The 23,809-nt window shown below is 30.8% G+C and overlaps 2 pseudogenes across 1 annotated transcript; both read right to left on the bottom strand.

Annotated features, from left to right (window-relative positions):
• Positions 1 to 6,176: 6,176 nt before the first annotated feature.
• LOC149218926 (NDR1/HIN1-like protein 12 pseudogene) lies at positions 6,177 to 7,372 on the bottom strand (annotated as a pseudogene). Its single transcript, XR_016248668.1, has one exon. The product of XR_016248668.1 is annotated as an NDR1/HIN1-like protein 12 pseudogene (transcript).
• A 2,846-nt stretch (positions 7,373 to 10,218) lies between these two features.
• On the bottom strand, positions 10,219 to 11,597 carry LOC149218927 (NDR1/HIN1-like protein 12 pseudogene; annotated as a pseudogene).
• Positions 11,598 to 23,809: the final 12,212 nt, after the last annotated feature.

The following is a 23,809-nucleotide window of genomic DNA, read 5'->3' on the forward strand; positions in this document are numbered from 1 at the left end:
TATTAATATAATATTTTTATAGCTAAATTGTTCATTTTTTATCCCATCACCATAATTGTTGTAGCTTTTGTTATTACTTCCAACATAAATAAAAGAATTGCAACAATAGAGTAAAATACTAAAACAATCAAGCATGGAACTAATGGACTTCAATTAAAGACCTTTGCAGGAAATACAAAACAAAGCTCCTAATGAGATTGAGGGTCTTTCTCTTAGTTTGATTTGGGTTTCTGAGATTTGAATATGCAATTATTCAAGACAAAAATATTGAAGGTGCTCCAAATATAAATAGTGAATTGGGTTGGTCAAAAAATGGTAAATAAATAGTGCATTGTCTTACATAAAGAGTCTAAGTATACACAAAAGAACTAGATAAATATTGATGGAGTCGGAAAACAACATTGTTATTGAAGTGGTCGTGATGATTTTCCTACTCAATGAGAGAACCACGCTAATGATATGATGCCAAATAAAACACAAATTATTATGGAAAGAGGAGGAAACCACAAACTACTAGAGCAGTTTAAAACACATATATAACTTACACAATACCACATAGTAGAGTTGCAACTTAGGAAATCAAATTGTTTGAATTGCTTAAGAATAGAAGAAAAAATGAACATAAAATATAATGTACACATATATAACTCACACAATGCCACATATTAGAGTTGCAACTTAGGAATTCAAATTGTTTGAATTGCTTAAGAATAGAAGAAAAAATGAACAAAAAAAATATGATGTAGAGATCCTCTAGAAGGATCTTTAGTATGATAATAATAGTCACACAAATTTTATCTCTTAATTTTTACATTGTTAATGAAAACTACATGGAAAGTACTAGAAATTGTATGAAAATTAGGAGTAATAGTGCTTGTTTGTCTAAGTCTTAGACATGTCTTAGATAGGCTTACAATATTTGAGATCAATTCAAAAAATTATTTTACCTCTACATATTGGTGTAGCTTGTCCTTGGCTTTATACTCAACAAATTTTTTCTTCCTTTCTCTAAAAACTTAATATTTGCATATTTTCCCTGTTCATTAGCTTCAATTTTACTCTAGTATTCTTCTTTGATATTTCCTCATCTTTAGTGTTGTCTTTATTTAGTTTTTCTGCATTTGCTTGTACCTTGGCTACTACTAATTTCACTTATCTATCTACTTCTGTAATATAAAAAACAATATCTTCATTTTCTTTTAGCTCCTCTTCCACTATCATAAAAGCTTCAACAACTTTGATGGTTTCCTTTCTCTGTTTATGTTCTTGCTTCTTCTATTACATATATGGCATTTTTTCCATACCAAATTTCATCTCCATCATAGTTGCGATTTGCAAGCCACTTCTTAAGAAATGCTAATATAGCTCCATAACCAAATTTAACATTCACTACTATATTCTCCTCACATTTTTTTACTATTGCGAAGGTATATTCAATTTCATGATCCACATGTATATATGCATAATGGACTTCAATTTCTTCATCATGCTCATGTTATGCAACTCATACAAAGTCACATTTTTCTTCCAGAATTTCTTCAACAAACTTCTTTGTAGTTTTCATGACAACTGCAGCTTCTTCTCCTTGAACATCTTCTTCTTCAATAAGGTCTTCCATGGTGTTCCATATTATTTATGTAATGTCAAAATCTTTTGGTTCTTCTATCATAACAATGGATTCATCAACAAGTGCAACTTTCTGCAAATCATTATTGTGGAGCCTTTCATTAATTTCAATGTATAGAATAACCCAAGCTTCTTTGGACCTAGTTGTTGCTATATTTTTAATAAGAATTTTGTCACCATACGAGAAACAATGTTTCTTCATCATCCTTCTAGTTTGCTCTAAGATGATCCTTTTGATCTTAAGTTATGGTCTCAGAGGCTACCTAATTTGAGAGTTCAAACCCATTAAACATAATATCACATAGATCTTCTTCTTATAATTTGATGCTAATCTTAATGGCTCAAAAATCATAATTTTTACCAAAAGAAAAAGAGAGATGATAGCAAATAAAAAGTACTAAATATACATATAATTATACAACTATTAAAATAACTCAATCATTTTCCAATAATAACCATGGAAAATATATATATATATATCTATATATATATATATATATATATATATATATAAAATTCATTTAATATGTGATGTAGCCCTTGAACTACTTGAGAACCATTAAAAAAACACAAATAGAAATTTTCTAGAAACTTGTTCAGTAAGATAATAATAAGGTAATAATATATTGTTTTCATTAAAATTTATCTTTTACCAACATATTTAGCTCTTCTTAAATTTAAAAAGTTAATACAAACTTACAAAGTACTTAAAAAAACCTAAATTTTAATTTGAAAAATGCAAAAGCCATGAATATGGAAGTTGCACCATTGAAGAGTCCATGCAGTACTGCACATCCTTTTTCCAATGTGCACATATTGGGGGTCCTCCATTTGCTATCAACTCTTTTGTCAATATGCATATATTAAGAGACCTCCATGTTTTTTTAGAGGAAAAGGTTCAACGGGAGTTTATGTAAAGCATGTTTGGTGGAATAGGGCTTCTCACCAGCTGGAGGATGTAGAAGATGCAGTGGACGAAATCAAAGATCGGATGGTAGTTGGTACTTTGACTACATCAAAGTAGAAACGTTTTTTGGTTTTATCCCCAAACTTATTATAATCATGTCAGAATGCCAACCCATAGTGTACATATAGAAATGTTTGAATTTAAAGTACATGGCCAACCCATAATGTGACGTTGAATTTAAAGTACATGGCCAACCCATAATGTGACGTATGACACATTGAGATATCTGGAAGTTTGAATTTAAAGTTGATATGTAATAAATTTTTTGGGAGCAGGTGAAACTTTAACCTCAAACTTTATGGCCTGGTACATAGACTTGATTTTCTTATATCCTAGCCGTGTTAGAATTTGAAAATAGATTTATATAGGAGAATTTTCATATTTTTCTGGACTCGTTTTCACAGTTTTAATTAAAAGTTTTGAAAGGTTTTTAAAATTTTTAAATGGTATTCAAACATCTAAAAGTCACATTCTTACTTGAATTTATATAGTTGATTTTTACCTAAAAAAATTATTTAATTTATAAATTAAATCACTATTAAATATATTAAGAAATTAAAATAAAAAATAAAAATATTTATATTTTAATAATTAAATTGTTTTAGATTTTAAACGTTTAAATAATAATAATAAAATTATAATTGATTTAATATTTCTTTTTACTATTTAAAAATTATTAAATATTATTTTTATATTTGTAATGGTATTATTGTTTTTTAATAATTTTTTTTATTATTATTATAATATAAATACCAATGTGGTATATGTAGGTCATTAAGAGTTTTCAAAACTGTAGGTCAATATGTTAAGATCTAAAGTTGTTGGTGACCTTTATTTTTTTTTAACACATGGTTTGATTTTTTGAGCAAAGGTGTTGATTGAATTTGCATGAAAATGGTCGTTTAATTTAAGCATTTATTTTGGGATTTTCCGCAATAGTGAACAAGTGGGCCATCAAGTTTCTATGTATCAATGATTCCCAAAAGTTTCCAAACTATTTGTTATTTTATAAATACCGTTTATTATCGGAATAGTTATTTAATTTAATTTTATTATAGTTGTTGTATTTAAAGGTGTTTTTTAGTTTAGTATAGAAAGATATTAAATGTTAGGGATCTGGTCATCTAAATATTTTGACTTAAACAGATTTTATAATCAAAATAATCAATATATTATTTATATTTTTTAACCATTCATGATTTTGATAATAATATCTATTTCTATATATAAACTTAAATACATTTTAATTTTTTAAAAAATATTATTTTTAAATTTAATAATATTATAACTAAAAAAATAAATTATATTATTAATTATAAAAATATATAGAATGTCCACATTTCTATTAAACACCCATATCTATTTCATATAATTTTTAAATATGCTTCTCAATTAAATTGGAATATATTACTTAATTTAACAATTAATAACAATTTCAATTATGATCGCGACAATCACTTTCGAGCGCAAAATTTGCACAATCAAAAGTATTTGAAAATGTCATCATGATCGAACTTTGTCCAGGAAGAAATCCTAATGAATTCATATATCGAATTTACAGGTTCAGCATTACGATGACACGATTACTTTTAATAATATATATAACAATAAAGCTCCCCATCATTACAACACGTCAGCAAAACTTATAAAATTGATATCATAATTTAAATTATGGAATACAATGTTAAAATAAATAAATATTAATATTATTTATTAAATTATTTTTACTCATAATTAATATAAATAATATTAAATGAAAACATCAGCATTAAATGAAAACATTTCCATAATAGGTTTTAAAATATTTAATTATTTTTTTAAGATAAATATTTAATTATTTTTTAAGAGTAATTTAGTGAGATCACACTTTTATTTGGAAAATAGTAAGAATTTTAATAAAATTTTGACATAAATCTTGCAGAAATTTTGAGAAATCTAGATACTCTCAATTTTCAAGATTTTGAGTATTTAATTTTTTAATAATGTTGAATCTATTTCTACTGTAAAAAAAACTTTTTAAACATTCTTATGATTAATTTTTTAAAAGAAAATAATCACAAATTAAAAAATATTTTTCCAAAATTATGTCCTTAATAAACAATATAAACAATATAATTTTTTATAACAATTAATAAATATATTATTTTAATTATATTAATAACAAAACCATCTTAATCACCTTGTTTATGAATAGGAAAGTCTTTTCTCTTATAAAGATGGACTAGTACTGTCTATCCATTAAAGGATTGCTGGAATGAATGACAACTACCATTTTGAATAGGAAAAAGTCTTTTCTCTTATAAAAATGGACTAGTACTGTCTATCCATTATTAATGACAACTACCATTCAGTACTATCCATTATTAATGACAACTACCATTCTGAATAGGAAAAACTTTACCCATATAAAAATGTAACACTCTAATTATTATATAATTTTATTATTATTTTTCTGGTAGTAGTTTAGATAATTTTATTATTATTGTTTGGTAATAGTTTAGGTTTTTTTGATATATTTTTTTGGAAGTGTAAATTTGAGTTGTGAATTTTCCCTTATTTAATTGTTTGAGGGATTTGCTAAAATATTGAATCTATTTATGTATTAAAAAACACATTTGAATGACAAAAACTCATAATTTAACAAAAACATATTTCATGAGATTATGACCAAAAATTTAAAACAAAATTTTAATCAGATAGTAATTTTTTATGGTGTAGTCTAATTTATAGATAAAATAGCATTTTTCACAAGAATTCATCAAAAATACAATTTCAAGATTTATTGTAGTCTAAAATACAATTTTGAGTATGTAAATAGATTCAACACCCTAAAAAAACTAGTAAAACACTCAAATTATACAAATTAAACAATTTAAACTCAATTTTTTAAATACCTTTATCAAATTTTAATTAAAATTAACCCAAAAAAAATTATAGTAAAAAGTTATTTAGTATATAAATTATACTATTCATTTTCAAATACATCAAAAATTCAATAACTCTATTTTCCAAATTACAAAATTCAAACTTATCATTCTAAAAAATCTCACCAAATTGAAAATATTAATAAAAGAGAAAACATTAAACATGTCAAAAAGGTTTTTTTTTTTTTCAGAGAGAAAATCATCATGTATATTATATTAAGAAAATATAATGAGCTGTTACATAAAAGGCCAAAAATCCGACTGATCCTGATGATAGTGCTGATGATGATAGCAGATGGGGACATATAGATGAGGATGTACTGAGCAGATAAATAAGAAATGAGCTGATAACAAAAGAGGTCCAAAAGACCATAACATAGATCAAAACATGTTCATGATAACCATCCCAAAAAAGAGATGAATCTATGAGAGAAGATCCGGATAGACTGTAAGAAAAACTATCAATCCGTAACAACCAAAGCAGATATATTAACCAGCAAAATTGCAGAATAAACTCTGGAAAATGACATCCATAACTTATTCAGAAAAAAATTAAAACATTTTTGAGATAGATTTTTGGTGATAATCACATCAGAATCCATTTGCCTAACGCCTTTCAAACCAACAAAAATTCAAACCAACAAAAATATAATTCATGATAAGAGCAAAAAAATATAATTCATGATAAGAGCAAAATATTATACAAAGTAACGATGAATGATACACCACACTGACAAGGTGGTGTTATAATACTAACGATTTCATATACCGAATTTAAGGGCTCGGTATTATGATGACAATCCCTCGCACCATATCCAGAGCACTATTAGAAAAACAATAGAGCATGCAGATAAAAATCTGCCTGGAAGGGTAAGGGATTCCTCAAATTTATTGAAATAAAACTAGAAACAGAGTAACTACATGAAATTCTGATATCTTATAAAACTCAAATTCAGACCTCCACGCGGCATTTGGTGCCGGGCTGCAGAGGAACCTGGCCTCCTATGCCGTAATCGCTCACCCCCAAGATGGCCCAACAATTGACATTCAAATGATAATTCCCAGATGTCCAGCTACCCACCTTCCAGCGGATCCTCCCTTGCATTCTCAGACTCAAGCTCACCAACCCGTTCTGCCTCTCGTAATTCAGATGCTGACAGACAACGGTGGCCAAGGGAACCTCATTCCCGTATAAAATGGGATTCAAGAAGTTGACATCGTGGTGGTCCTGGTAGAAAGGGGGCAACGGGCACTGGGCCGTGATCTGCTGACCCAGATACGAGGCGTAGGTGCTCAGGCTGTCGTAGAGGACACCGACCCTGTTATTCGGGTTGTGCGACACCACGGTGAACTGCAGGCTGGAAGTGAGGAATCCGTCGCTCAGATTCAGCTCGCGGACCGTAGCATTCTGCAGGTAGAACCGTGGCTTGTGGGGACGCAACGCCAAGTAGATGATGAGGACCACGAAGAGCAGGATCAAGAGCAACGCCAACAGAACCCGAAAGAATCTGCTGAAGGGTAAATCGTCGGAACAGGAGCCATGGTGGCCGCATCCCTTCCCATGGCGGCCGCAATCGTGGCGAGTCACACATCCCTTCCCTGACATGGCTGGATCTCTCTAATACAAAATTCTGACCGCAAATATCAGCAGAAAATACCAAGAATAGTACTGTAATGCTCACAGCTCTACTGCTACTTGTGACGTTTGGCCTCAATCCCAAAACAAGAAGATTGAGTTTGAGGAAACTCAGGAAAGACAGAGTCTTAAAGGACGGATTGAACAGAGGGTACGAGAAGCTTCAGAGCGCTTACAGAAGAGGATCCGACCCAGGAAACGTGCATCCCGGCCCCAAACTTACACGACTTTTAAACCTCTAAAAATCACATTCTTATTTAAATTTATATGGTTGATTCTTAAAAAAAATATTTAATCCATAAATTAAATCACTATTAAAAAATTTAAAATAAAAAAATAAAAACATTTATATTTTAATAATTAAATTGCTTCAGATTTCAAACGTTTAAATAATAATAATAAAATTATAATTGATTTAATAATAAAATTTGATATTTCTTTCTACTATTTAAAAATTATTTTTTATATTTGTAATGATACTAATGTTTTTTAATAAAAATTATTTATATTATAATATAAATACCAATGTGGTATATGTAGATCATTAAGAGTTTTCAAAACTGTAGGTCAATATGTTAAGATCTAAAGTTGTTGGTGACCTTTATTTTTTTTTTAACACATGATTTGATTTTTTGAGCAAAGGTGATGATTGAATTGGCATGAAAATGGTCGTTTAATTTAAGCATTTATTTTGGGATTTGCCGCAATAGTGAACAAGTGGGCCATCAAGTTTCTATGTATCAATGATTCCCAAAAGTTTCCAAACTATTTGTTATTTTATAAATACCGTTTATTATCGGAATAGTTATTTAATTTAATTTTATTATAGTTGTTGTATTTAAAGGTGTTCTTTAGTTTAGTATAAAAAGATATTAAATGTAAGGGATCTGGTCATCTAAATATTTTGACTCAAACAGATTTTATAATCAAAATAATCAATATATTATTTATATTTTTTAACAATTCATGATTTTGACAATAATATCTATATATATATAAACTTAAATACATTTTAATTCTTAAAAAAATATTATTTTTAAATTTAATAATATTATAACTAAAAAATAAATTATCTTATTAATTAAAAAATTAAATTATCTTATTAATTAAAAAAATATATAGAATGTCCACATTTCTATTAAACACCCATATCTATTTCATATAATTTTTAAATATGCTTCTCAATTAAATTGGAATATATTACTTAATTTAACAATTAATAACAATTTCAATTATGATCGCGACAATCACTTTCGAGCGCAAAATTTGCACAATCAAAAGTATTTGAAATTGTCATCATGATCGAACTTTGTCCAGGAAGAAATCCTAATGAATTCATATATCGAATTGACAGGTTCAGCATTACGATGACACGACTACTTTTAATAATTATATATAACAATAAAGCTCCCCGTCATTACAACACGTCAGCAAAACTTATAAAATTGAAATCATAATTTAAATTATGGAATACAATGTTAAAATAAATAAATATTAATATTATTTATTAAATTATTTTTACTCATAATTAATATAAATAATATTAAATGAAAACATCAGCATTAAATGAAAACATTTCCCATAATAGGTTTTAAAATATTTTTTTTTTGAAATATTTAATTATTTTTTAAGAGTAATTTAGTGAGGTCACAATTTTATTCCGAAAATAGTAAGAATTCTAGTAAAATTTTGACATAAATCTTGCAGAAATTTTGAGAAATCTAGATACTGTCAATTTTCAACATTTTGAGTATCTAATTTTTTAATAATGTTGAATCTATTTTCACCTTAAAAAAAACTTTTTAAACACTCCTATGATTAACTTTTTAAAAGAAAAAAATCACAAAATAAAAAATATTTTTCCAAACAAAATTATGCCCTTAATAAACAATATAAACAATGTAATTTTTTATAACAATTAATAAATATATTATTTTAATTATATTAATAACAAAACCATCTTATTCTCATTAATTACAATTCCAATAAAAATTTAAATAAATTACTTTTAGTTATATTAATAACAAAACCATCTTAATCACCCTGATTATGAATATAGGAAAGTCTTTTCTATTATAAAAATGGACTAGTAATAGTCTATCCATTAAAGGATCGCTGGAATTAATGACAACTACCCTTCTAGATAGGGAAAAGTCTTTTCTCTTATAAAATGGACTAGTACGGTCTATCCATTAAAGGATCGCTGGAATTAATGACAACTACTATTCTGAATAGGAAAAACTTTACCCATATAAAAATGTAACACTCTGATTATTATATAATTTTATTATTATTTTTCTGGTAGTAGTTTAGATAATTTTATTATTATTTTTTTTGGTAGTAGTTTAGGTTTTTTATATATTTTTTGGAAGTGTAAATTTGAGTTGTGAATTTTCCATAAATGTTTAGGATTTGCTAAAATATTGAATCTATTTATGTATTAAAAAATACATTTGAATGACAAAAATTCATAATTTAACAAAAAGATATTTCACTAGATTATGATCAAAAAATTTAAAACAAATAAAATAAAATTTTAATCAGATAGTAATTTTTTATGGTGTAGTCCAATTTATAGATAAAATAGCATTTTTCACAAGAATTCACCAAAAATACAATTTCAAGATTTTTTGTAGTTTAAAATACAATTTTGAGTATGTAAATAGATTAAACACCCTAAAAAAAACTCTTAAACACTCAAATTATACAAATTAAACAATTTAAACTTAGATTTTTAAAAATCTTTATCAAATTTTAATTAAAATTAACCCAAAAAATTATAGTAAAAAATTATTTCGTATATAAATTATACTATTCCTTTTCAAATACATCAATAAATTCAATAACTTGATTTTCCAAATTACAAAATTCAAACTTATCACTAGAAAAAATCTCACCAAATTGAAAATATTAATAAAAAAGAAAGCATTAAACACATCAAAAGGTTAGACTAGGCGAAATTGCAGAATAAACTCTGGAAAATGACTTCCATAACTTATCCGGAGAAAAATATAACATAAGTTTTTGGTGATAATCACATCAGAATCTATTTACCCACACGTACGTTTTGAACCAACAAAAATATAATTCATAGTAAGAACAAAATAATATACAAAGTAACGATGAATGATACACTACATTGACAAGGTGGTGTTATAATACTGATGAATTCATATACCGAATTTAAGGGCTCGGTATTATGATGACAATCCCTCGCACCATATCCAGAGCACTAGTAGAAAAACAATAGAGCATGCAGATAAAAATCTGCCTGGGAGGGTAAGGGATTCCTCAAATTTATTGAAATAAAACTAGAAACAGAGTAGCTACATGAAATTCTGATATCTTATAAAACTCAAATTAAAAATCTGCCTGGAAGGGTAAGGGATTCCTCAAATTTATTGAAATAAAACTAGAAACAGAGTAGCTACATGAAATTCTGATATCTTATAAAACTCAAATTCAGACCTCCACGCGGCATTTGATGCCCGGCTGCAGAGGAACCTGGCCTCCTATGCCGTAATCGCTCATCCCCAAGATGGCCCAGCAATTGACATTCAAATGATAATTCCCAGATGTCCAGCTACCCACCTTCCAGCGGATCCTCCCTTGCATTCTCAGACTCAAGCTCACCAATCCGTTCTGCCTCTCGTAATTCAGATGCTGACAGACAACGGTGGCCAAGGGAACCTCATTCCCGTATAAAATGGGATTCAAGAAGTTGACATCGTGGTGGTCCTGGTAGAAAGGGGGCAACGGGCACTGGGCCGTGATCTGCTGACCCAGATACGAGGCGTAGGTGCTCAGGCTGTCGTAGAGGACACCGACCCTGTTATTCGGGTTGTGCGACACCACGGTGAACTGCAGGCTGGAAGTGAGGAATCCGTCGCTCAGATTCAGCTCGCGGACCGTAGCATTCTGCAGGTAGAACCGTGGCTTATGGGGACGCAACGCCAAGTAGATGATGAGGACCACGAAGAGCAGGATCAAGAGCAACGCCAACAGAACCTGAAAGAATCTCCTGAAGGGTAAATCGTCGGAGCAGGAGCCATCATGGCCGCAACCGTGGCGAGTCCCACATCCCTTCCCATGGCGGCCGCAATCGTGGCGAGTCACACATCCCTTCCCTGACATGGCTGGATCTCTCTAATACAAAATTCTGACCGCAAATATCAGTAGAAAATACCAAGAATAGTACTGTAATGCTCACAGCTCTACTGCTACTTCTGACGTTTGGCCTCAATCCCAAAACAAGAAGATTGAGTTTGAGGAAACTCAGGAAAGACAGAGTCTTAAAGGACGGATTGAACACAGGGTACGAGAAGCTTCAGAGCGCTTACAGAAGAGGATCCGACCCAGGAAACCTGCATCCCGGCCCCAATCTTATACAGCAAACTTATTGTCCTGCATTGTATTATGTGGTGTCGGACTGGACATACTGAAGGGGAAAGCTGTTCTACTGCAGATAAGAAAGGTTCGGTCCTTTGGTGGTTACAGCCAACAAAAAGTTCACGTGCCTGTCTTTATCTCTGTTTCGTATCGAATGGAAAAAGGTTATGGAATCCTTGCTTTTGGTAAATATTGTACAAATTTTGAAGGACGAATCCTTCAAATTTCAGTCTCACAAATTTTGATTGCTAAAGTTAGAAAAAATTGCGAAAAGATCATCATAACTCAGTGGAATAATCCTCAAATATGTTTGGCAAATTCCGTTCTCGACAACACATCCCAACAAACATGCTTCTAATTTTGGTAAATAATTCTTAAGAGTGTCGGGAGAAGGGATAAGTGATTAACCAGTCAATACAACTTCGGCGAATCATTGTGCTTGACTGTAAGGTTTTTATGGTTGCACTAATAAAGCATTTTATAGAAGATCAATTTTAATAAAGTATTAAGTAAAGTTTTTTGGGTTAAATTTACATAATATAAATTTTCGGTAGAGGGGTTTCGAATAAACAAGTGTGCTTTATCATCTAGATAGATTAAGAGACAAATCATGGCAAAGGCTTAAATATAGAGCAATGTAGAGACATAATTTCAAGTACAATTATATTAAATTATGTCTCTACATTGCTCTCTATTTAAGCCTTTGCCATAGTCTTGTATTGATGATGAACCACACGTGTTGGTTCTAAAGGCGCTCTCTATTTAAGCCTTTGCCATAGTCTTGTCCTGATGATGAACCACACTTGTTGGTTTGAAAGGTGATTGCTAAAAATTTCTCTTATGTGATTTCTACCAAAAGGCTTTGCTTAATTCATTATGGATCACAGAAGCTTGGATACATAAATTAATAAAGTATTTTAAATAATATCAAGTACAATCATATTAATAAAATTTAATGTGGTAGATATATCTCAAGGCTTTATAAATGTAACAAAAAAATTATTGCAACACCAAAAATATGTTATTAATATACACATCTATGAAATTGGTGGGTGGGGAGCCATGTGGCACGAATTTAATTTAATTTGAGAAAAAAGAAAACTACAAATCTTATTGTAAAATAGAGCATTTTGTTAAATGAAATTTGCTTATATATTAATTTATGAACGGATATTATTTAAATGTTTTGTATAGTTTTGTAATTTTTTTAAATTTTTTTATTTTGGCCAATATGAGCATTTCTTCACATGCAATTTTTTTTATGAGCCTACACTATTTAAATGTTTTGTATAGTTTTTGTTTATGTTTTTGTTCTTTTTGTTTTGTTTTGTTTTTTTTTTCTTTTCTAGTCAAATGAGCAAAATTTCAACTTTGATGACGAACGAACATCCTTACACATTATAATACGCTGTAGAGTGAGCCTTTGGTGGCGAGGGAACCACGTGAATCTAATTTTTTTAATTTATTAAAAATCAATTCAACCTAACAAACTTTGTAACACACTACAGTTGTTGATAAACATTAAAACTAAGTATATGTTGAACAAATTCCATGAAGAATCAATTTATACCATCAATTTAAAAAAAATTAACACATCCTCATATACTAAGTTAAAATTAAAAAACCTTCAATAATTAAGAAGATAAAAAGTGATAATATTTTATTGGTGGATAATTTTTTATAATTTAACGTACAAATTATTAAAATTATAATAGCATTTTATCGATCGACAATTTTTTTTATGATAACATTTTGTTGGTGTTGAAACCCCTTTTTCCATTTAATATATTGAGATTCAACTAACATGTGAGAAAAGAAGAAGTCATTCCACTCTTTTCCATTTAGTATATTGAGACTGAGACTGACAGATCTAAACTCCATCCTAATAGTTGTGAAAAAGGAGATGTTTCATAATTTGACATTTAGTGAGAGCATGTAATATTTAGACCCACGTGCTCAGTTTATTACATGGTTTTAACTCATGGAAGATATCTCCCACCAAACTTCATTGATTGCCACTTGGTATTGCAGAAATAGTTATGTTTGTAAAGGAATAACCACTTAAAAGCAAGGATGTTTACATGTTAACGTAACTACGCCTTTAATGTTCACAATTCCACAGATTCTTCACAATTTGGTTTAAGGCCTTTTTCCACTTATACTTAAATTATAGGTAATATGTAAAATAGCTACATTAATTAATGTTAGTCTTATATTGCATTTATGTTAATTTTTTAATTATAAATAATAAATAATAAAAATATATTAATATTGTTTTAATATATATTTTTTAATTTTGTATTTTGTATTTTTTATTTAAATATTTAATAATAATTTATTTATTGATTTCTTTTTACGATTATAATGTATAAAATTACGTTATTAATTTATGTTTTTATATATTTTTATTATACATTATTAATTTATATTTATAAATACTTTTTATAATGTTTTATTGTTCTGATACATAGAACCCATTAATATATACGATTACAGTGAATCACCACCCTCTTGATAAAGATATATTTTTTATGTGCGAACCCTTGCTAGTAAGTTATAATATTTATCTTTAATATGAAAAATAATGAGAACTATTCTTATGATGAGATCCATATTTCAGAGTACCTTTGGACCTTTGGCTAGCCATTGGATATGATCTTGCTCTAATATTAAATGTGAATTCAAAAACACATTTTGAGAAGTTTATAGGATAGAAGTTGGGGGTGATAGTAAGGTAGTATTAAATTTCTCTTTATTTAAGTTTTATTTTATATCTATTTTCATGAAAGGTATATTTTATTAGAAATAAGTTTGAAAAGTAAATGTTTCAAGAAATAAAAATATGTTTTACGTAAGGATTAGAACTTCTAATAAGTTTGAAAAGCAAATGTTTCCAGAAATAAAAATATGTTTTAGAAAATGTTTTGTAAGGGTTAGAACTTAGGGTGTGTTATAATTTTTTAAGGTATAATTTATAAGTGATAATAATTAAATAAATTTAAAATTGAATTTTACATAAATAATTTTGACTTATTATTATGTAAATAAAATATAATTATAAATTTATATTTTATATTATCATAATTTTATGAATAGATAGTTATGTTTAGTATTTTTAAATAAAATTTAAAATAGGTTTATTTTATAATATTATTGTTATTTTTTTTTCAATTATGCAATTTTTATTAGATATCAAAGACATTTATATAGATATTTCTTTTATTGTCTTGGTTTCTTGGTAGAAGAGTAAATATTTAGATTAAAATTTGATAAAAAACAATATTCGTTGTATAATTTATGTCTTAGTATGCTAGCATCTTTAACATTAACGACATAAACATACGCTAGTTGCATAGAAAAAAATATATTGAAGATAAAAAAAAAAAAAAAAAAGCAAAGAAACCCTATTATCTTGAGAATGGGAGATCAGACTAGTGAGACTGTAGGGCATGAAAGAAGCTTAGGACAAGGTAGACACTTCAATGCACACCATAGGGGTGCTTGGTGAGGTAGGACCCTTGTCACGATTTAGAATAACCTCTACTTGAGTAAGTCTCATAGCCATAACTTGATGCTCGAGGCCTAGGTCCCAATGCTCCAGCTGTAACTCATCCAACTGCATTAAAATATCTCTTTTGGTTTCATTGCAATCTAAGAGCACTTTGTTGAGTAGGGACATGACATTATAGAATAGTTCAATAGTGCAAAGGTACTGGTTTTGGCATTCCCGAGTGTGCCTTGGATCAGGGACCTACTATGCAATTTAAGACAGTACCTCTGCATTCAAGAATTCATCTCAGTTCACATGGAATTCCATAGCTACATTCTTAATTTCATGTTGAATTTCAACATGATTTTATGTGTGATAATGCTTAGTTGCATTGTGGGCATGAAGGCGAGCTCAACCACTCCTTTCTACTATGCTAGAGGATATTTGATGGCTTCAAGCCCACTGTCAAGGCATGTTGGTGTAGAGAGGGATGTACAAGGAGTCTTAGGGGCTATTGAATGCACTGGGAAGAGCTTCATGAGGGTAGTAAAGAGCATGTCACACCAAGTAGCAATGGATATGGGGAGAGTTAATAGCCCAGGCAAAGGGGAAGGGAAGCAATGATAGGGATGCATAGGGGTGGGTCATGGTGCAAACGGGAGTGTGAATTGGTGGTGGGGGGGGTGGGGGTTGGCAAGAGAAACATAATTGTTTCAACAAAAATAAGGAACTAACATCTACAATGCTTGCTACACAGATAAGAACATAAAGACCAAATTATACACACAAGACTACACTATGGCCACCAAACCTTAACAATGAACCAACATTCAAAATGATTATATAAAGCAGTGCGATGCACAATTTAATAAAGTTTTGAAGGGATAGACCTCCCTTGAGTGTGGTCTCCACTCATCTCCCCTAGTAAAGTTGGTGTAGGTGTAGAGAATACTTGTTTAAAAGTGTTTTGAAGGGATATACCTCTACTGGAGCGTGGACTCCACTCGTTTCCCCTAGTCTAGTTGGTATATGTGGAGCTCCCTTTAGGCATAGACCACCACTTAGCTTGAAAACTCTAGGATAGTGTCTTTGCCACCCCATGCATGACAAGCTAGTATTCATACAGGATAATGGAAAAGAACCAAAGGATGGGCTCATCATGGGAGGCCTAGTATGAAGGACCTAAACCTATCTTCATGTTGATTAGAGAAACAACAATTTGACAATTGAAATTAGTTACAAGGCCAGAGTGAGTGCAAAGTAGGAAGTTGAAGTTAAAATTACAAATGGCCTTGTTCATGCTTGCCTTACACATCTCTTGTTTCCTTTAAGAAACTGCCTTGTTCATGCTTGCCTTAGACATCTCTTGTTTCCTTTGGGAAACTTCTCCCCCTTGCAAACACGAAACAATAAATGTGATGTGACATCATGGCATAGTAGATCATGAGATTGAAAGGTTGAATAGTCCCCTTGATTGTGTCAGGTAACAACGGTAAATGCGACAATGGTAAATGCCTCTGTCGTTCCTTACACATTTTTTATGTTTGTTACTACATCCAAGAATAATACAATTATTTTAACAGCACTGTAATAATGTTATTAATATATTTAAAATGGTTTATAATAAAATGTAAATATATTTTATTTTATAATAATATTTTATTATTTTTATTTATTTTAATATAGATGAAATAATTTTTAATAATTATTTAAAAAATATTTTTATTACATATTTATTAATAATAAGTAAAATTATTGAATTATCTAGTTGATTGGTATAAAGAAACTTAAATCAATTAATGTTTTATTAAAATTAAAATTCAAATTCAAACTAGACAAGGAAACTCAATCCTCATCAAATTTCAGTTAAAGGACCAAGCAAATTACCGTTCTCTTATCATCTCTGTTTGAATTTGAATTTCAGTTCCCCACTGCATATGCAATACGGTTTGTCGAGAGTCCAAGTGAAATAAGATCAAAGTTTCAATTGCCATGTATTTTGTCTTACAGTATTTTAATTTGGCGCTATTCCCACTGCTATATTGTACCCGTGATTGCAAAACCTCTCTTCCATTCCAAAGCATAGAGTACTTCACCATATGGGTTTTCGAAATTACAGAAATTTGGATAAGGTTTTGTTCAGTCCATTGATCTGGATAATGGAATCTTTAATTTGTGTGTCAGAGAAACTAAGGACATTCCAAGCTGGAATATATTAATAGCAGCCTTGGCCGTTCCTAGGCCAAAGGTTTGCATAAGGTTTTCTCCAGTCCATTGATCTGGATAATGGAGCCTTTGGCTTTTGTGTCAGAGAAAATAGGGCAAGGTTAATAACAATTTTGGCAGGTTCTTAAGCCAATAGGGTTAAATAGTGGCCTAATACAGTTTCTAAAAAAGGTTTGTATTTTGTAATTTATTAGGTTTATTCTACAACTTAGTATGAGGATGTAAGTTTTCAAAGGTTATTTCCCTTTAAAATAAAAATAAAAATCATGTTATAAAAAGAAAAATAACTAAGAAGTTTATATCTTATACTTTTCAAAAATATTTTAACAAAAGATTTAAATAATTTATTTGAAGATTTATGTTAACAAATTTATGTAGATACCAACTTCATATATATCTATATATAAATTTTTTTAATTAAAATAAAATATTTTGATGATGTATATAAAAAAAATTCAAATATTCAATGTGGGTTATCAATAAGATATTTTAATAAGAATTAATATTAACATATACTTAAAAATACATTAATAATAAAAAACCATTTTAATTTGGATGTACATGTCATGTAAAATATTTTAATGTCCATTATGTATATATTATATATCATTTAAATTTTTTTATTTATATATCATGAAAAAAAAGCAAGTTTTTATGGTTAAAATGTTTATTTGGTCATATATACTTTATTTATTTAGCATTTAAAAATTCAATTTAAACAATGAAATTTTGCACTCTAATGAAGTTTTACGTAAAGAAATTTGATTCCTCTCAGCTCATGTTAAATCTATATTTAAGATAGATATATGCTGGTAAATAGTTTCAATAATTTGATTCCTCTCAGTTCATCTTTAATCTATATTTAAGATAGATATATGCTGATAAATAGTTTCAATAATTTGCTCATTAGAATTTTAAAAGTAATTCCTAATTAACTTCGCCACCATGGTATAAAAGTAGTGACTTCGTTGAATGCATACAAGTAATGCTTTAGCTTCTCTTGCACAGGTCGCATCCCTACTCTATTCGCTAAGGAAGTAGTGACTTTGTTGAATGCATGCAAGTGATGCTTTAGCTTCTCTACCACAGGTCGCATCCCTACTCTATTAGCTAAGGAGTTACCCATTGAAACAGTGAATGCACAAATCTTATATGTTATGGTTTTTTTTTTTTTCATTGATTACCAATATAATTTTGGGCATTGATTTTCTTTTGTTGTTATTAAAATTATTTTGAATGTATAAATAAATTTAATGTTTTTCATATTTAGATTATGAAAGTTATATAATTCAAACTTATTATTCTAATTAATTTTCTCTGAAATTAAAATAAAATTATGTTTTATGTGTTGCGGGTAAACTCTTTTTGCAAATCTAGAGTGCAATATGTGTTTTGGGTACAAGTTAGAATGCAATATGTGTTTTGGGTAAACTCTTTTTGCAGATCTAGAGTGCAATATGTGTTTTGGGTACAAGTTTGAAGGGACAGAAATGTTGCCTGAAGTTTTGGCTACAATGAAATACTCTTGTGATCAACTTCAACCCATCGTCAACATTTATCATGTAGTCTAGTCGTGTTGGTAAAATGATTATAAAAGCACTGAAATTTCATCTGCATATAATAATAAAAAATATATTTTAAAATTTAAAATTTGATTAGATTAATAAATTTTTTATCACTGACCTTTTTTTAGATTTTCACATAGCCATATAAAAGGTCCCCTAAATCTCTTATTTCCAAGTCTCACAACTCAAACATAAATTAAATGATATGGCTTTCTACGTGAAGTCTTGTTTTTCTTTTAACCACTTACGTTATTAGTCCCTACCATCTGGCAATGGCATGGGACTATAGTAATCAGAATCACGATTTTTAGCATTAATTCATTTAACGAGTATGCAGTTTATACACTAAGTTTGCGGCGTATACAACCAGTTCCGTTTGTTAACTATATGGCAATTTATTTCATCATCTTATTTGGCCTCTTCCCAAGGAGGAGAGGCCAAAAGCATATGTTATTTTCGACTTCTGTTTTTATTATTTGGGAAGTGGAGACTAATGCTAGCATTAGTTTTACTGTTATTAAATGCTATGAAATGTTGTACTATGGTATTATAAGTTAAAGTCATTTGCGGGTTGAAGTTGCCAGGTGGTGAACTGTTGAAGTTGCCCAGTGGAAAATGCATGTTGTTGTTGTGTCTGGTTAATGGTTGAAGTTTCTTGCTGCGGTGTCTGGTTTACTTGCAGAGGCAGCGATATGAAAGTGCAAATCCTAGAGCCCATCTATCCAACACGATTCCCCAGCATGGGCAGTGCTTAGGTAGTGATATGAAAGTGCAAATCCCAGAGCCCATCTACCCAAAGCGATTCCCCGGTATGGGTGGTTCTATGAGCAAAAGGCCAGTAGATCTGCAAAGGGAAGTGTAGACCCATAGTTTGGTAGAGAGGAGGGCCTCGCTATGTGGCTATTGATTCTCTGCTTGGTAGAGAGGAGGGCCTCACCTCGCTACTGCTTCACTCGGTCGAGCCACCCTTCCTTTCGCCACTATTTGTGCATCATATATGAAAAACTCTTCCTTGCTTGTAGGGTAGTCTTGGTTGGGTCTGTTCTGTTTGGAGATATTTATTCCATGATTGCTATGAAAATCCTTATGTCTGAACAGGCTTTATAACAAAGCTCATACTTCATTTATGTCTGAACAGGCTTTATAACAAAGCTCATACTTTAGCTAATAGATAAAGGCTTTATAAAAGAGCTCATACTTCAGCTAATAGATAAAGGACATAAAACAAGGAGCGGAAAGAACAACTCATACCGCTTAGACCGAGACTAAGATTCGGAATGGAAGCTGCAAACTCTATGATTTTCACATGGAGAATCTTCATCTGGTTTTGGAACTTAGTAAATGGCCGCAACTGAAATGGATAATGGATTCTCCGCAGCAGAAGACGCACTTCCTGACACTCCCTCTATTGAATGAGTTTTCACGAGAAGCTGGGAGCTATTTTAAACCTTTGAATTTTGTTTGAATCTGGTTTTCACGAGAAGCTGGAGCTATTTTAAACCTTTGAATTTTATTTGAATCTGGTTTAGGATCAATCACTAAATACAAGTACTTTGGCTGTGTCTCGCACGAAAGGCGGGTTATGAAAACCATACCTAAGAACGAGCCTGCTATAGCCACGCCTTTTCTCTTTCCCTTCCAGCTACTCCTTCTTATTAAACTAGTAGTAATGGTTAAACCCCTATTTATGTTCTTTCTTAAACCCCTATTTATGCTCTAGCTACTCCTTCTTATTAAACTAGTAGTAATGGTTAAACCCCTATTTATGCTCTTACTGCTTCTGAGATGTGCCCAAGTAGCGCTTGACCCATTAATTCTTGTTGTGATAGGGCCTCTAGCTTCATAGGCCCTTCGTATCCCTCCCTGTTACTTAGCACCTTCCTATCCTTCCCTGTTACTTAGCACTTGACCCATTAATTCTTGTTGTAATACGACTCTCTAATACGACCTTCTAGCTTGACCAATTCCTACTCTCATAGGCCCTTGCTATCCTTCCTTGTTACCTTCCCTGTTATCCTTCCCTTGGATGAACCTTGATTTTTTATTTTTCCCCTTAAATTCCTTTGGAGGACTTTCTGAAGCCAGTCTTTACCTACCCAAGGGCGATTTCAACTTGTAGGAAAGCACTTCGAATTGGAAGGGTCAATTCAACAGGGCAGTTTCTTTCCATGCACGATGTGATGGTTGTTGTTGTTGTGGATTCGTTTGAGTTTTGGGAAATTCACGTTCTCAGGAAAGCTAGCCAGTGATGACCCCCACCTTCGATCTTTGAGTTTTGGGCAATTCAGGTTCTTAGGAAAGCTAGCCAGTGATGACCTCCACGTTCTCAGGAAAGCTAACCAGTGGTGACCTCCACCTTCGATCAGCTTTAACAGGAAAAATGGCAGGGTATCATCTACCAGCTTTAACAGGAAAAATAGCAACGAACATACATTTGGATCATCGTTGTGGACAAGTGGTCTGAGCATAAACCTGTGTGGTGTACTTGTGAAAGTATGCAGGCATGGTTACCATGTGTCGAAAACATCTAATATCATTGTGTTAAATGTGGCACTTTGATTTATATTTATTAATAACATTTTTTTTTAATTTAAATACTTTACTAAGTTTTGAGATTCGGCTTGTAATTCATGTTTAGGTGGATTAATAACAAGAAGGATTTCAGACTCTAATTACTGCTATTTTGATGGCGCAGAACCACTGATCGTATTCCTAAGCACTCTCACCAATGATCTGCTTGATCTCCTTCAGTTTGGAGTAGCTCTGTTTCTCCAAGTTAGGCATTTGGAACTTGGCATTTCTGTACAAATAATTTCTAATCTATTCTGCTTTTCTCTGCTTTGCATGTTCTCCCCACCCAAATGCACTAATGTCCACACTATTTTGCAATTACACTAAATCAACAGGTGGAGGTTGTTTTCTTCTTAGAGACTGCAGGAATTCCCAAGTGCTCTGTAGGTGGGTGGTGTTTTCTTCTTCAAGACTACAAGATTTCCAATGTCTTTTCCAGATTTCGATGGGATTGGCTTTGATGGGACTTTACACAAAACCGTTGGGCCTTTACATAAACCATTGTAAATGCATTGCTCCCCGAGTCCCTTTATTACTCTTCACTTTTTTTTTCTAGGTCTATGCAATATTCAATGTTTGAATTCGAATTTTCAACTACCCCATCCTAATTGACACAAGTTCCAGAACCTAATAAATGGACATCTTCTTTGATCGAAGTTTATTTACAAATATACGGGTTTTCTGGTATTCTCCATGAAACCATATGAGTGCTTGTGAATACCCAGTTCATTTTTCCTTTTGTTTACAGCTCATTACAAGCATGTAATCTAATTATAATGGTCTGCAGATAAGCATAAGGTTGAACTTGAGAATTTGTAACCAAAGGGGGAAACTTGTGGGTTCATTCTATAAAAGGGGTGCATGCATAATACAGATTAGGGCTCCGGGTTCTGCAATTTTTACAGGCTTTGTTTTTATCTGAATACTGGGATTACCCATTTTTGTATATAGTTGAGATTGTAGAGATTGTAACTGGAAATGAGTTCCGAAGAAGTGCAAAACCAGGCTGAGCAGAGGATTTTTAAATTATTGGTAATTGATTTGTCCTTCTGGTGTGCTTCACTTGTATTGTTCTTTGCTATAACTACAGGTTTCAACAACTGCTTTCAACAAGGTTTTAAGCAGAGGTCGTCCTCTAAACAAAATAGCTTGGTCTCTTTGCCAGATTCACTAGGACTTCTGAAGGATTTCAGACTCTAATTACTGCTATTTTGATGGCACAGAACCACTGATCGTACTCCCAAGCACTCTCACCAATGATCTGCTTGATCTCCTTCAGTTCGGCGTAGCTCTGTTTCTCCGAGTTAGGCATTTGGAACTTGGCATTTCTGTTTTGAATGAGAGGTTGTATGTTTCCTTTAAGGAGATGAAACATGTTTTAAATTATTGGTAATTGATTTGTCCTTCCGGTGTGCTTTGCTTGTATTGTTATTTGCTATAACTACAGGTTTCAACAACTGCTTTCAACAAGGTTTTAAGCAAAGGTCATCCTCTAAACAAAATAGATTGGTCTCTTTGCCAAATTCACTAGGACTTCTGAAAAAATTAAAATTCTTCAATGTTTTAGGAACCAATACGTCTAATATTTCATGTTAGTTATGAAGTCGGTGGATGTTCCTACATCCCTTGCTTTTGCAAGTGGTGGTGTGAAGGCATAAGCTCCTGTTCCCACTAATGAGGGCATGCAATTGATCTCTAGGATGTAGCGTTTTCTCTTTACGGTGAGGCTACGCATTTATTTATGATTCTATGCATCCATGGGCTTAGACTATTAGTAGTACTGGTGGATAAGCTGCTACTGAATCAACAACATCTACTTCTGGATATGTTGTCTCTGCTACCATAGCCTTTGTTGTTGTTTCTGCTGCACTTGCTTTAGTCTCTTCAGGATGCTAGCTCCAACCAGTTGATCTATTTGCCAACCAACTTGATCTATTTGCCAACCAACTTCTGTAGTTTCAGTAACTACAAAGTTTGAATAAGATTTTAAGCAGAGTTTGTCCACTAAACAAAATAGCCCCCCCCAAAATAAACGCTCTTTCAAGGCAGGGACTTGTTGCCGCACAACCCTCGTTTTATGATTCAATCAACAATTAAAATAAATTTATATTTTAAAACTAAATATAATTGATGGGTTTACAACATTTTTATTTAATCAATAAATATATATAAATTTTAATTATAGATATACGAACAAATCTATATATATATATATATATATATATATATATATATATATATATATATATATATATATATATATATATATATATATATATATATTTTAATATTAACATAAGTTAAACGCCCTTTCAAATCCGGGACTTGTTGCTGCGCAACCCTCGTTTTATGATTCAATCAATAATTAAAATAAATTTTAATTTTAAAACTAAATATAATTGATGGGTTTACAAC

The sequence above is a fragment of the Pinus tabuliformis genome, chromosome Q (assembly GCF_031772625.1).
Source record: "Pinus tabuliformis cultivar Carrire ecotype Pingquan chromosome Q, CPIR1, whole genome shotgun sequence".
NCBI classification, from domain to species: domain Eukaryota; kingdom Viridiplantae; phylum Streptophyta; class Pinopsida; order Pinales; family Pinaceae; genus Pinus; species Pinus tabuliformis.